Here is a 14,870-nt window from a genome sequence, read left to right as displayed (position 1 = left end):
GGTATGGGTTAGCGTTAATGGGTACGGGTCTTGGTAGTGTTTGGAGCGGGTTTTGGGCTCGGGATTGACACGCAAAAACAGGGGACTGCATTGGTGTTTTGCGGGCTGCTTGTGGCCTGTTTGGGATGAGAATTTGGGCCGCTTGTGAGGGGGTTCGAACATGGGTTGATGGGTATTGGTCTAGGTGGGTTAGTGTACTCGAGATTCGTGCCAATTCGCAAAGGAAACGGGCTTAAAAACCGAGCTAAAATCGAGCTCAAAACACACGGTTAAAAACGAGTTCTTCGCTTTTAAAATCGATTTTTCAAATCAATTAATAAATTAAAATAAATGACTTTTCAAATCAAATATACTCATAAAATGATTTTTCAAATCAAATATTTATTTTATTTTCAATAAAATAAACTTGAGAAAATAAATTCAAAATAAAGCTTTAATTTAAATATCATTTAAATTAATAAAATGAATTTACTTAAAAAAAACACATTAATTTAAATATCATTTAAAATAACGAAATGAACTCACTAAAAACATTAATTTAAATATCATTTAAATTAACAGAATGAATTCACTTAAAAAACATTAATTTAAATATCATTTAAATTAGTAAAATACTTCATCGACGACGCCCATTCTACCTCGTAAAACGAGCTCCAAATAATGACAATGACAACTAAAGAATACATGTGTCCTATCATCATCGGGTGTTTGTCGGGTTCTCTATAAATTCCAATATCGACGGATACGGGTATCTACAGAGCCCCCACTTTGACTGAGGCTTGGACAAGGCGAAAGTCAAAGTATACCCCAGGTCCCTCTCGACCTGAGGATTCTTCGGGTCGTTTATAGTCCATTAGACTTGCGTATATAAGCTCGCCAGCCATAAGAAGAGACCATACCTGAAACTTTGTTGGGGATTGACTCTTGCTTCTGTTGTGTCAAATTATCGTCGTTGGTCGTCGACCCATAGAATTGCATATATGGTGAGTTGAGCCTTATCCTTAGGCGCCTACGTATCCGTTTCTGACGGAATCAAACCCTCGTCGTAGTTCGGCAACTGCTGACACATGCCCAAAGTTTATCATCTGCTGGCGTATGTCCAAAATTCATCATCTGCTGACATTTGCCCAAAACTTATCATCTGCTGGCGCTTGTCCGAATGGGACGGGACTTTCCGAGGAGGTTGCCGCCGTTTTCATCATTTTGCTTTCAGCTACGGAGTTCTTCCATTTCATACTCTTGTATTGAATCGAATTCTGAGTGGATGTCATCCATTTCATCTTGATAATGGTCTCTGAAGCCAACGGCTTCAGAGCCCCCCAGTTTGCAATGGCTCTAAAGTCGAAGACTTTAGAGCCCCCAGTTGAAGCATATCCTGCTACATTTGAAACATAGAAAATGTACGAGCAATAATCATCACATAAGCACATTTGGATCATCGATCTTGAAATTGGATCATTTGAGATACTGGGTCCTCAACCCGAAAATTGAATTTGAAAATTTTGAATGATTGGGTCATCGACCCGAAAATTGAATTTGAAAATTTTGAATGATTGGGTCATCGACCCGAAAATTGAATTTGAAAATTTTGAATGATTGGGTCATCGACCCGAAAATCGAATTTGTCATCATTTAGAATATTGGGCCATCGGCCCTTTAAAAATTGAATTTTGAATTTTTGAATTTCGAAGGATTGGATCATCGACCCACAAGGATTCTACTACTTGGATCATCTATCCACAATTCGTAAAAAGTTTTTGGAATTTTGAAATTTTGAAAGTTTTTGAAATCGAACCTTGATGGGTGAGCATGAAATACGACTCAGACACTCTGTATGACTCGTAAACCACGTGGGCGTAGCCCGCTACCGTAAAACAAAAAAGGAAAATAAAACCCTAAGTGTGCACGGGTTTTAATTCAAATATTGACTTGTTGGGGGTAAAAATGTAAATTGGCCGTTCCGGCGCCAAAAGATGGCAAATGGGAATCACAAGGTCGTCGAACTTGGGACGGAGATATCGTATGGCATGGGCGTGCTCCCGAGGGCACATGGGAATCAAGATCACTTGGCATTGACAAGGTGGATTAAACTCACAGAGCAGCAACGTTAGCTTCGCCGAGACACTAAACACAGACTGATTTTATGAGAACAGTTGGACATCACACATCACTCTTGTTGGGAACATTCTGTCGCTCTTCTCCTCGCCTCCTTTCTTTTCAGCGAGTTTTCATCATTTCTTGCCACCGCTTTCTTTCTTTTCAGCGGGCTTTTACTATTTTTCTTCCACGCCTTCTTTCTTTTCAGCGGGTTTTTCATATTTTCTGTTCCCAACACAAACCCACATCTATCTGACTCAGCATCTTTGCCTAAACCGTTAGATAAAGCTCATTCCGAGACTTGACACTGCTCATCTGAACCTATATCCTCATCCTAGCCTACATCGAGTGCTAAGACCGACTCAAACAAAGGTGGCTTCATTTGGACTTGGTTAAGACCCGTAAGAAACTGACAAGATGACAACTTGGTTGATGAGTGGATTGAATCCCTTATTCTGAAGGACTGCCTACGTATTCGCGTGGAGCGAAATCAAATCCGACGTAGTTCGATCATGGTGCATAAACATGGCAATTTGATTGTGTGTACACGCTCAAAGGTTTCACCTAAGGTATCATGTCGTATCCCATTCTAGCCTGTAAAGTACCGTTAAATCCCGTGTTTGGGGTTAGGTGTAAAAGGCTTGGATCTTTTGGGATGTGGAGCTTGGTAAAAAAAATAGGTTTGAAAGGTAAACCGTCATTCTGAAGGTTCGTTTTGTGGTGTTAAGGCCAAGAGCTATGGCTTATGATGTGGTTGGAAATGGTGTCTCGGGTTTGATGAAACCCGAGTGCAAATGGGTTGGAATATAATGTGGGTTCAAATTTCCATGTCTGGACCCTAAAGGCTAGGTATAACAACACAAGCGGAATGATTCTCAAAATTCCCGACTATCCCTTTGTAACTGTCTCAGGAAGGACTTAGAGGGTAAAGAGGTTACTACTTAAGCTTTTGGGCTTCGCCCATCAAACTTCAACTATGGGTACTTGACTTGAATTCTGGCTTCCGTAACTTCGACATTCAACCAAAAAGCATTCCGCAATAACTTCAACATCTTTTTTTCCTTTTTCTTTCATCACTTTTCTTTTTTCTTTTTTTTTCATTTTTTTTCATTTTTCCAATTTTTTTCATCTTTTTTCTCATTTTTTTCATTCTTTTTCATCTTTTTTCTCTCTTGGAAAATGATCTTCTATTCATTCTCTTAGTCATAAATGGATACACCTTGAAAACTGGGCTTCGCCAACTAATTTGGGTAGGAACTAACAATTCCTTGTTAGAACGGGTTGATATCTTCTCTCTTCGAGATGGGATGATTTTGTTGGGGAAAAGGCTTGCCTTCCATCATCGATAGGGGAAACAAGGAGCTAGTCCGGGTTTGTCATAGAATCATCTAAAAGCTTGTCATAAGCACTGGTTCTGATGGAGGTTTTCTACCGCCAGACATGGAATAGGTAAAGGAATCAAACACAGGATCCTAGTGTACCTTACATTTTGAAATGAGACATATTTCTACCCCAGGGATGCCTTTGAGTGTGTTGTGCATTTTATCATGCTTTCAGAATGATTGAGGATTGGAAACAAGACAAATTTGGAAATGAAACTGGAACTTTTTATTGGAAAGAGAAATGCTTAACAGACTCGAAGGAACGATTCCTAGGACACATCCTAGGTCATCGCGGAACAAACGACTCAAATTCAAGAAAAGAAAGTTCTAGACTCGACTTGACTAAGATAAAAAAAACAGATCCCGACTCATAGTTTCAAATCTGGTCATGAGCTTTCCCTTGTTCAGATGTCAACTTAGATGCTCGGCTCTTGTCCTTGATCCCTGTGATGGTTTGCCTCCATCCCGAGGTAGTCCTCTGAGGATCTACGCCAGTGATGAAAGTTGGTGAATCGAATTGTCCTTTATTAACTTCGTTAACGAGAGGAGTACATTCTAGAGCAAGACTCCCGACTTGAATTTCATTCTTCGAGCTTGGCAAAAATTTAGAGCAATCCACAAATATTTTATGGATAAGATGGGAATAATCGACACTGTCTTCGACAGAAACAAAGTTGGCGTGATCGCCAAATGGATTGGTGATGTTATTAGGTTTAACAGCTGGGATCGGGAGCGTTCCATTCTCAATCATGTCTTGAATTTCGTGCTTCAGTCGATAACACCTTTCAGTATCATGGCCTTTCCCTTGATGAAAGGCACAGTAGGCATTTGGTTTATACCATTTACCTTGTTGATCAGCGGGAGGGTCCGGAGTTGGACCAATAGGCTTCAGCTTTCCTTGGGCTATGAGCCTTTGGAGAGCGTATGTATAAGTGCATCCGATATCGGTGAATGCCCTAGGTGTTCGGCGCTGCGACTTCTTTGATTGCCCTTCTAAGAGATTGATGCCTTCATCTAAATGGGTCGTTGCTGGGGCTTTGGTCCTAGACGATGAGGCCCCTTGGTACCCTTTCGGCTTTTCAGCCTCAGCCTTTATGACATCATCTTCTACCTTTATCCCGATTCTTATCAATTCTTTGAAAGAGCCAAAATTCTGGTATTTCAGAGCATTGCGGTAAATAGGTCGTAGATTCTTTACGAACTTATCTACCATTTCAACTTCACAGGCTTCTTGGCTAATTTCACGCTTTCAGCCGCGCCATCTTGCAAGGAATTCAAGAAAGCCTTCTTTTTCTTTCTGCGTCATCACCTCCAATGTTCTTATGTTGGTTTGAATCTCGACATTATCAGCATAGTGCTTGCAGAACTCCACCGTAATATCTTCGAAAGTGGGGAAGTTCTTAAGGTCCAGATTGTAGAACCACGCCTTCGGTGTTCATCCGGAGATTGGGCAAAAATTTCGAGAGCATGTCCGCAGTACTCCCTTCAGTGCTAAGTACCCTTTATAGGCCTTAACATGGTGGATCGGATCTTGGTGCCCTTGAACTTTGGGATGTCGATGAGTACCATGTTCGTGGGCAACTTGTCTCGAATCGGGGCATAGGCCCTGGCATTCTCATAGTGAATGTTCTTCCCCTGGGAGAGCTTCAAACGGTCCTCGATGAACTTGAACCGTTTCTCTAAATCAGTCAGAGGTGGAGTAGATGAAGAGGAATCTTCAACCAACTTAGACTCGATCACATCCATTCGGGTCATCATGAGGTTCACGACCTCCGTGAGCTTGTTGATAGCATCTTCCATTGCTTGACGTCGGGTTTTGGGCGGCCTTTCTACAAGAAAACCCCGTACTGAGTCAATATTTAAAGTGAGAGCCCCTGCACACTCAAGGACACGACCCCAACTTGACCCAAACAAAGACTCGACTTGAGATTGACTAACCAAAGGTTCAACTCACGGTTTGATTTAGACATCGGTTCATTTTAGACTCGACAAAACGACATGACTCGAACTGTCATAACTCGATTCTAAACTGGACTTGGTGTGACTAAACCCGTGATTGGGCTAACATAGCCCATGGGTTCGAGTGAAACGTCCATAAGGCCTAGCTTGGACGTTTTTTGGTGGACTATTCTAGACCAAAAGGTCGACCAACATGACTCAAAGCCCAAGAGGTGAGTTTGGGTGACCCAACAAGGTCGTGTTCTAGACTCTTGAAACAAACCCGGCCTAACACGGCCATGACCCGGACACGACTCGACGTATTTCATGCTTGGTTGAGGTTCGAGAAACATTTTGGATTGATTTTGAAAAACGAATGATCGATTTGAAAAAAGAGATTTGAAATGGGCGACATGCCGCTATAAAAAGCTTGTTTTGGGCCGAAATTCTAGTCCTATTTGGGCAGCATTCCGCGTTTTGAAAATCATGCTAGGTTTGAAAGTAAGTTGTTCAAAAGTTCGGTTTTGAAAAGGACTTGGAATTTTCGAAAAAAAAGGACTCGGGAAAACACATTGCACATCGTCATTCTCATGTTATAAGGATGTATGCTCCTAGACATCTCTAAGTCTCGGCAAGTCTTCTATAAGAAGGTCTATGCCCTCCATCCTTTTGCGGTCTTATAGAGCAAGGTGTCTTAAGGTAAAGTACCTAGAAGATCGTCCCCACCCTCAAGAACCACGCGAGGCGAAGTGGAAGCGAGCAATGTGCAGCTTCTGGCATAGTGGGACGTCGCCCCCACGCATCACGAAGAAACGCCGGGGACGGCCCGGTAAGTCCTTAAGGGTTTATGCATGAATCGTAGCACTATGAGTAATGTTTTACTTTCCAACACTTTCTTTTCAAGTTTCACCTCGGAGGAAAAGACCCTAGAAACACAAAGTGTAACTAGTCCTCTTTTCCCAAATGGAGTCGCCAAATCAGTGGACAAGGCCCTCGGGAATCTGCGTCCGCGGGATCCACACTGCATAATCGACTCGAGGTTCTTTCGAATCGAATTAAGACATATTAGAGTCGCCACCAAGTTTTTGGGAACTTGGAACCGTTCAAGTCAACTTTACACCCTTCATCGAAAAGCATAAAGCCCATCGACTACGAGTGATTAAAGATAAAGACTTGTACCCTATATCACTCGATTTGAATGACTCTCGTAATCCAATGGTATTTCGACGGATCCACAAACCATAGATCTTGAGTAAGGGGTGAGGGTACGTGTTGGGAAGCCCATAAGGACACCCAACCCCGCCCGTCGATAACGGCCTCTACTAAGTCAAGTGTCGGATTTCAAACAAGGTCATAGCTACGTACGATGTATGATATGCAAACGTTGTTTTAACCCTATCATGTGACAACAATTTCTATGTCGTTTTAGATGCAACTAAACTAACTTTGTCAAAGTTGTAATTTAGCATGTGGGTTGATTGATCTAACAACATGTAAAGCAAACAAACAAGGCTTAAGGGGGAATGGGGAGCCGTTGGGATCTACCTATTACAAACCAGGCATTTCATGCCGACACAACGATAAATAAATTACAACTCGATCTAATTACAATTGCTACATACAACTCAAAACACGACACAAAACACACGGCCATTGGGCCTTGAAAACCGTGCACATGAGGGTGGCCCACGGCTCACATGACCCACGGTCCTTGGGTCACTCCTCGTAATGCGTGCTCGCGCTTAATCTCATCGAATTAGACATAAGGCTACGCACCAAAGCATGCATTAGCATAAACCGGGCCATGTTGCTTTAAACAACATGCGGTTTACTACGCTCCTACAAGCATTGGGGAACAACCGTCTAACCAAACAAGACCAAGGTTTTTGAAGAGGTTTTGACTCAAAAGAAGTAAAACAAACTCGAAAATTACAACTCAATAAACAACGATAAATTACAAGCTACAAAATAAACAAAGAACGAATGACAAACAAAGAAAGAGAAACGAAATAGGAAAGACAAAACCCACGGCCAACTCACGGCCCAAACCCACGACAACCTCACGGCCAAGACAAGGCCAACCTAGTTCCTAAGTTAGATTCATTGGTTAGATCGAATGATTGCGAAAAGGGATAGGAAACAAGTTAGAAAACGAGTTAAAAACGATGTCGATTGATTGTCGCGCAAGGGTGCATTCTACACGGCCTAAAGGGTCTAATTAGGTCAAATTCGCTAATTAATTTAACTCATCGAGTGTCAATAAGAAGGTGCTAATCACGCACTCTTATACTAGCGAGAAATTAGGTGAAAGAGAGAGATGCATTCAATTATTTACAGAATCGTCGATTGATTTTATAACTTACGTCGAAGCCACCTATCGTGTCTAATTAGGTTATTAAATTAAATTAAAGTCATCTAAATACGTCATAGGTTAACAACCAGAGGTTAAACTAACATACAACGGGTCCTAGGGTCTGTCGATTTGGCCGAAACAAAAGGGGGTCGAAAACGAAGAACAAAGTTAGAAACTTGTTTTATTTATGCCCTACCTTGAACACGAGGATATGTAAATGAGACGGGGGTGTACGACCGACAGAAGGAGCGGTTTCTTTTCCCATCTCAAGTCAACGCGGGTGTTCATGGTGGTACTTTAACTCATACTCGGACTAACTAGTTTCATAGTTAATTTAAAACAATCGATAAACAAACAAAAAAGACAAAAAACAAACTATAAAAAAAAGGCATAAAAAAACGAAATAAAAAAAGGAGAGAAAAGGGGATTTGATACACCCTCAACCTACATGTATCGTTGACACCGTCTTGGGTCGTAATCGATGGTAGATTTTATCTCGAGAGGCCGTCGTCGACGAAGAATAAAGCAAACACGCGTTTTGGAAAGTTTCTGGACAGCGATTTTAAAACAGTGATATCTCCCTCGTTTCACGACGAAAATTCGATTCGAAAGATGTTTTGGAAACTAGAAAGAGAGGAGAACAAGGATCTTAAAGCAACCCCTGCTCGTTTTGGGTTAATAAGCACGAAAAACGAGCACAAACAGAACTGGACAGACAAGAGTAAACCGCGAAAAACAGTGTTATTTCACTCTATTTTTCGAGGGATCTCGTGTACTCTCAAGGGCAATTTGGCTCGTAAATCTTTGTCTAATGTGTAGATGGATGTTATGTGGTTAATTAGGAGCAAGAAACTCGAATTTTTATGGAGTTTTGATGGAGGAACGAATGGGTTTTGAAGAGGACACACAAACAGTTTTCGGTTTGTGTGTCGGTTTTGTTTAGGGTTTTTGGAGGATGTTTAGGGTTTGTTTCTGAGGTTTAAAGCTTATGGGTGATGGTTGGATTTGGGGAGAACTTAGAGGAATGAATGTATGGTGAAGGGGTGGTATTTATAGGGAGTTAAAATAGGTTAAAAGAGAGGGAGAGGCAATCGGGCTTGCTGAACATAGTCATTGCTGTTCAGCACTTTTGGGGGGGGGGTTTCTAGGGTTCGTTTTGGGGGTTTTCTTGGTGATTAAGCTAGGATAATATGGGTAGGATACTAGGGTATGGGTTAGCGTTAATGGGTACGGGTCTTGGTAGTGTTTGGAGCGGGTTTTGGGCTCGGGATTGACACGCAAAAACAGGGACCGCATTGGTGTTTTGCGGGCTGCTTGGGCTGTTTGGGATGAGAATTTGGGCCGCTTGTGAGGGGGTTCGAACATGGGTTGATGGGTATTGGTCTAGGTGGGTTAGTGTACTCGAGATTCGTGCCAATTCGCAAAGGAAACGGGCTTAAAAACCGAGCTAAAATCGAGCTCAAAACACACGGTTAAAAACGAGTTCTTCGCTTTTAAAATCGATTTTTCAAATCAATTAATAAATTAAAATAAATGACTTTTCAAATCAAATATACTCATAAAATGATTTTTCAAATCAAATATTTATTTTATTTTCAATAAAATAAACTTGAGAAAATAAATTCAAAATAAAGCTTTAATTTAAATATCATTTAAATTAATAAAATGAATTTACTTAAAAAAAACACATTAATTTAAATATCATTTAAAATAACGAAATGAACTCACTAAAAACATTAATTTAAATATCATTTAAATTAACAGAATGAATTCACTTAAAAACATTAATTTAAATATCATTTAAATTAGTAAAATACTTCATCGACGACGCCCATTCTACCTCGTAAAACGAGCTCCAAATAATGACAATGACAACTAAAGAATACATGTGTCCTATCATCATCGGGTGTTTGTCGGGTTCTCTATAAATTCCAATATCGACGGATACGGGTATCTACAAGAGTGTTGATTAATGATGACTGGGCTATTATGTTTTCTGACAGCTATGTTCATTTCTTGCCTGAGGGAATGTTTGATCATTGCCCTTGCCTTATCAATTTTGATGGGTCTTTTCAGAGAAAGGGAGCACCATTTAAGTATTTTAACATGTGGTCCATGGCACCAGATTATCCTGATATTGTGAAGGAGGGGTGGAATTTGGTTTGTCATGGTACTGCTATGTTTAAGGTAGTCACAAAATTGAAGGGTCTTAAATATCAGTTGAAAAAATTGGACAAGGATCAGTTTGGGGATATTGTTAACCTCACACATGTTGCTGAGTTGTCATTAAAACAAGCTCAGGAAATGTTGGTAGGGGACCCCTTGAATGAGGATCTTTGCAAGATTGAACGAATTTGTGCTAAAGAGGTTGAGGATCTTAGGAAGGCAAGAGATCAATTCCTGACTCAGAAAGCAAAGTGTGACTGGTTGAAGCATGGTGATGATAATACTTCCTACTTTCATGCCTGCATCAGAAGGAGGAGAGCAAAAAATAGAGTGTTCCAAGTTGCAGATGTAAATAATGTCCTGTGCTCAACTACTGAGAGTATTCAGGCTGCTTTCATACATTACTATCAGCAATTGTTGGGGACTGAAAAATATGTTAAACCTATTAATAGGAAAGTAATCAAGTATGGGAAGTGTGTAACTGAGGCCCACTGTCTCATGTTGTCAGCTCCTATAACTGCTGAGGAAGTTAAGGTGGCTATGTTTGATATTCCAGGGACCAAGGCACCTGGTCCTGATGGTTATAGTAGCCAGTTTTTTAAAGACAACTGGCATATTGTTGGAACTGATGTTGTTGCTGCAGTACAAGGAGCCATTCATTCAGGAAAGCTCCTCAAACAGTATAATGCCACTATCATTACACTTATTCCTAAAGTGCCTCTTCCTGAAACAGTTTTACAGTTCAGGCCCATTGCCTGCTGTAATACTATCTATAAGTATAGAATTGGCAAGGTCCTACCTGATATCATTAGTCCTAGTCAAGGGGCTTTTATAAAAGGAAGGGATATTGTTGGGAACATTCTCATTTGTCAGGATTTAATTAAGCTTTATAAAAGGAAAAGTTGTTCTCCTAGGGTGTTAATGAAGGTGGATCTTCAGAAAGCTTATGACTCAGTGGCTTGGTCTTTTGTCCTAGAGATGCTTCAAGCTACTGGGTTTCCTGAATCATTCACCAAGATCATTATGCAGTGCATCACAACCCCCACCTATTCTCTTTCCCTCAATGGTGAAACATTTGGGTTCTTTAAAGGCAGAAGAGGGCTCAGGCAAGGAGACCCTTTGTCTCCTCTTCTCTTTACCCTATGTTTGGATTATTTGAGTAGGGTCCTAGGTGTGGTGCATAAGCATCATAAATTTAAGTTCCATCCCCTTTGCAACAGGATCCAACTGTCCCATCTATGCTTTGCTGATGACCTGATTTTGTTTTGTAGAGGTGATAGGGGGTCTGTTGGCCTTATGTTGGCTGCTTTTGATCATTTCTCTACAGCATCAGGTCTGGAAATGAATAATGGGAAGTCTAATTTTTATTATAATGGGATTGATGAGAGTTTGGTCTCTGAAATTGAGAAGCAGACTGGTATGAAGAAGGGGCAGCTCCCTTTTAAGTATCTTGGTGTGAATGTGTCTCCCAAGAGGCTCTCTGTTCTTGATTGTGAGTGCTTGGTAGATAAAATTGTGGACAGAATTAGAAGCTTAGGGTCTCGAAAACTCTCATATGCTGGTAGGGTTGTCTTTGATCAAATCATGCTCGATTCTTTACATTGCTATTGGGCAAGGATTTTCATCCTACCTAAAACTGTCATAAGCAAGATTGAAGCAGTTTGCAGATCTTTCCTTTGGTATGGCTCTAATCATAAGGAAAGCCCTGCCTTAGTTTCTTGGGCTACCATTTGTCAACCTAGGAAACAAGGGGGACTGGGTTTTAAGGATCTCCATGCTTGGAATGTTGCTTCTATTGCTAAATATGTCCGTGGATTGCAATGAAGGCCGATCACCTGGGTTCGTTGGGTTCATCTTGTCTATATAAAATCTACAACATGGAAGGACTATGAACCGGGACCGGCAAGTGGGCTTGGAGAAAGATTTGCCAAGTCAAGAATATTTATAAATCTAAGTTATTCAATGATCCCACTGTAGAGCAGTACAGGTTAAAGGAGGGGTATCACTAGCTTAAACCAGTTGGAGATAAAGTCCAGTGGTATCCATGGATGCTCAATAGGATGATTATTCCTCGACATGTGTTCATGTGCTGGTTAGTAGCACAGAATAGGCTTTTAACTCAAGACAGGTTGCTCAAAATGAATATAATTCAGAACAATTGCTGCTATCTATGTGGAGAGACGATGGAATGTCATGAACATCTGTTTTTCCAAAGTAGATAGATATAGCGAGAATTTACTTGAGCTCACAGTCACTGGTGCTTAGTGGACTTTCCAGAGAAGAATTGCATTGAATGGTGGGTACGCTGGAGGCAGCAGTCTATATGGTACAAGCAGGCAGTGGCTATGATCCTTGCCTCCCTACTTGCCCATATTTGGTTTGCTCGTAACAAATGCAGACTTGAGGGGTGTCTTTCCCATCCTCAGGTGGTTGTTAATAGCATTAAACGTGAAGTGAAGTTGAGAATTAATCAGTATGAGGTACCATGTAGGAATGGTAGGGTAAGGAATTGGGTGAATTACATAAGTAGTCATTAGCTATTTGTGTAGAGAAATGCATTCTGTTTTGAAAGAATTTGTGTTGTAAGGGACTTTTTTATGATATTAATGATAAGCTTACATTTTTCCAAAAAAAAAAAAGTACGACCCGAAAGACACATTGCATTGAGTGGGAGATAGTAATAGGACAAGAGAATTGGTGACGCACACTTGTCGAGGACAAGTGGGAGATTGTTGGGAAATGTGTCCTCAACAATAGTGCGATCACATGATTTAAATATCATTATTAAATCTCATACCAAGAATACGAAAGGGATGATACATTACATATATAGTCAACTGGTCCACACATATCGGTAATGATTGGCTGGCTAGAGTTTGACATTACTGTCGTGCGACGGTGGTGACCAGTTGATCCCTTGAGGTCACACCTAAAGGACGATTCCCTTAATTTAAAAGGTTAATTAATTGTATACCGATACAGATTAATTAAATCCTTAAAATTGAACAAATTATCATAAGAGAGAAAATGACATCTTATTATAATGTGATTAAATGAGATTTTATTTAGTAATTTAAGAAGTTATATTACTAAAATTAATCGGTGTTTGCGAAACACGCGAGAAGAGAATGATAAGTTAGTTATAATTACAAGATATTGTGAATTATACTAACTAGTAATTAAATGACCATTTTATGAGAAAGTAATTTTATATTACTAGTCAATTTGTTAAATATGATTTATTTAATTTATAAATGATATTTAATTTGTTAAATATGCATTTTAAATTAAAACATGACATAAGACATGTCACATGACATACAATTGTACAATTGACAAAAATAAAATGGACTCCATATTACACACATAAACCGAAATTGGTGGGCATTGTGAGATGTTTTGTCTTTTTCCATTTGTCTTATTCATTTGTCCAAATTGCATGATAGTGACATGACAATGCAAAAGACTTACACCTATTTGTCTTGTGAAGACAAAAAAAAAAGAAAAATAATCATGGTCTATTACCACTAGAGGCCACCGGTTTTTGTGATGATTATTAGAGAGTTTTTCCTCTAATTTTTACCATTCTCTTATGTTCTAAGAAAACAATAAAAACTTCTCTCTTGTTCTTCACAAAATTCATTTTTGTGAATCAAATTTGTTTAAATCAAACACTAATAATAGTAGAAGTAGTATATGAGTATTAGTAATGGATTTTAAGGTAAACTACATTACAAACATCTAGTACATGTTTATTTGTGGGATTAAGGGATGGTCTTGGGTGCAACTAATTGGAGGGCTTCTATTATGAAGCCATGAATGTTCATCCAATATTGGAAAGCTCAAGAACTAACAAGAAGGAGATCTTGTTGGTGCCCATTTGACCGAAATTTATTTGGTGAGAAATTGATTTTCTTATCTCTTTTGTTTTAGTTTGCATGCATAAGATCTAGTAATTAATTTTATGACTAAATTAATTTGAAACATATAAGAATATGTAGTATATGAGATATAGATTTCCAACAAGGATGACCCAGATCCGAACTCAATTGAGATACCTCCCTACATAGCCGAGGAAATACTACAAGAGGGGGAAGGGGGACCAGTAATAGAGAACACCGAACCCATCAATGTAGGAACCGAACTAGAACCCCAAGAACTTAGGATAGGGACTACCTTGAGCTCCGCCGAAAGGGTCAGTTTCATAGACCTCCTAAACGAGTTCAAAGACTTTTTCGCTTGGTCCTACAAAGACATGCCAGGGATCGACAAGGATATCGCCGAACATAGAATCCCAATTAAGCCAGGTTTCAAGCCCGTAAAACAAAAGCTTCGTCGAATGAGGACAGAATGGGCTCTCAAGATTAAGGAAGAAGTCGATAAGCAATTCAAAGCCGGGTTCATCAAAGTTTCCGAGTACTGACATTTGGGTAGCCAACATAGTACCCGTACCCAAAAAGGATGGGAGAATCCGTATTTGTGTTGATTTTAGAGACTTAAACAAAGCAAGTCCTAAAGATGACTTTCCTCTACCACATATCGACATATTGGTGGACAATACCACAGATCACGTATTACTATCCTTCATGGATGGGTACGCGGGTTACAACCAAATCAAGATGGCCATAGAAGACATACATAAGACCGCCTTTGTCACTCAATGGGGAACCTATTGCTATACGGTCATGCCATTTGGATTAATCAACGCCGGAGCTACATAACAACGCACCGCAACTACACTCCTACACGACATGATGCATAAAGAAGTTGAGGTATACGTAGACGACATGATTGTCAAGTCCAAGGATAGAGAGGGGCATATTGCGAACCTTCGTAAATTCTTCTCAAGGCTACGAAAGTACAACATGAGGCTCAATCCTCAGAAATGCGCATTTGGAGTAACATCTGGCAAACTCCTGGGATACGTCGTTAGC

Source organism: Silene latifolia, chromosome X (assembly GCF_048544455.1).
Source record: "Silene latifolia isolate original U9 population chromosome X, ASM4854445v1, whole genome shotgun sequence".
Taxonomy (NCBI): domain Eukaryota; kingdom Viridiplantae; phylum Streptophyta; class Magnoliopsida; order Caryophyllales; family Caryophyllaceae; genus Silene; species Silene latifolia.
This window is presented reverse-complemented; position numbering follows the sequence as displayed.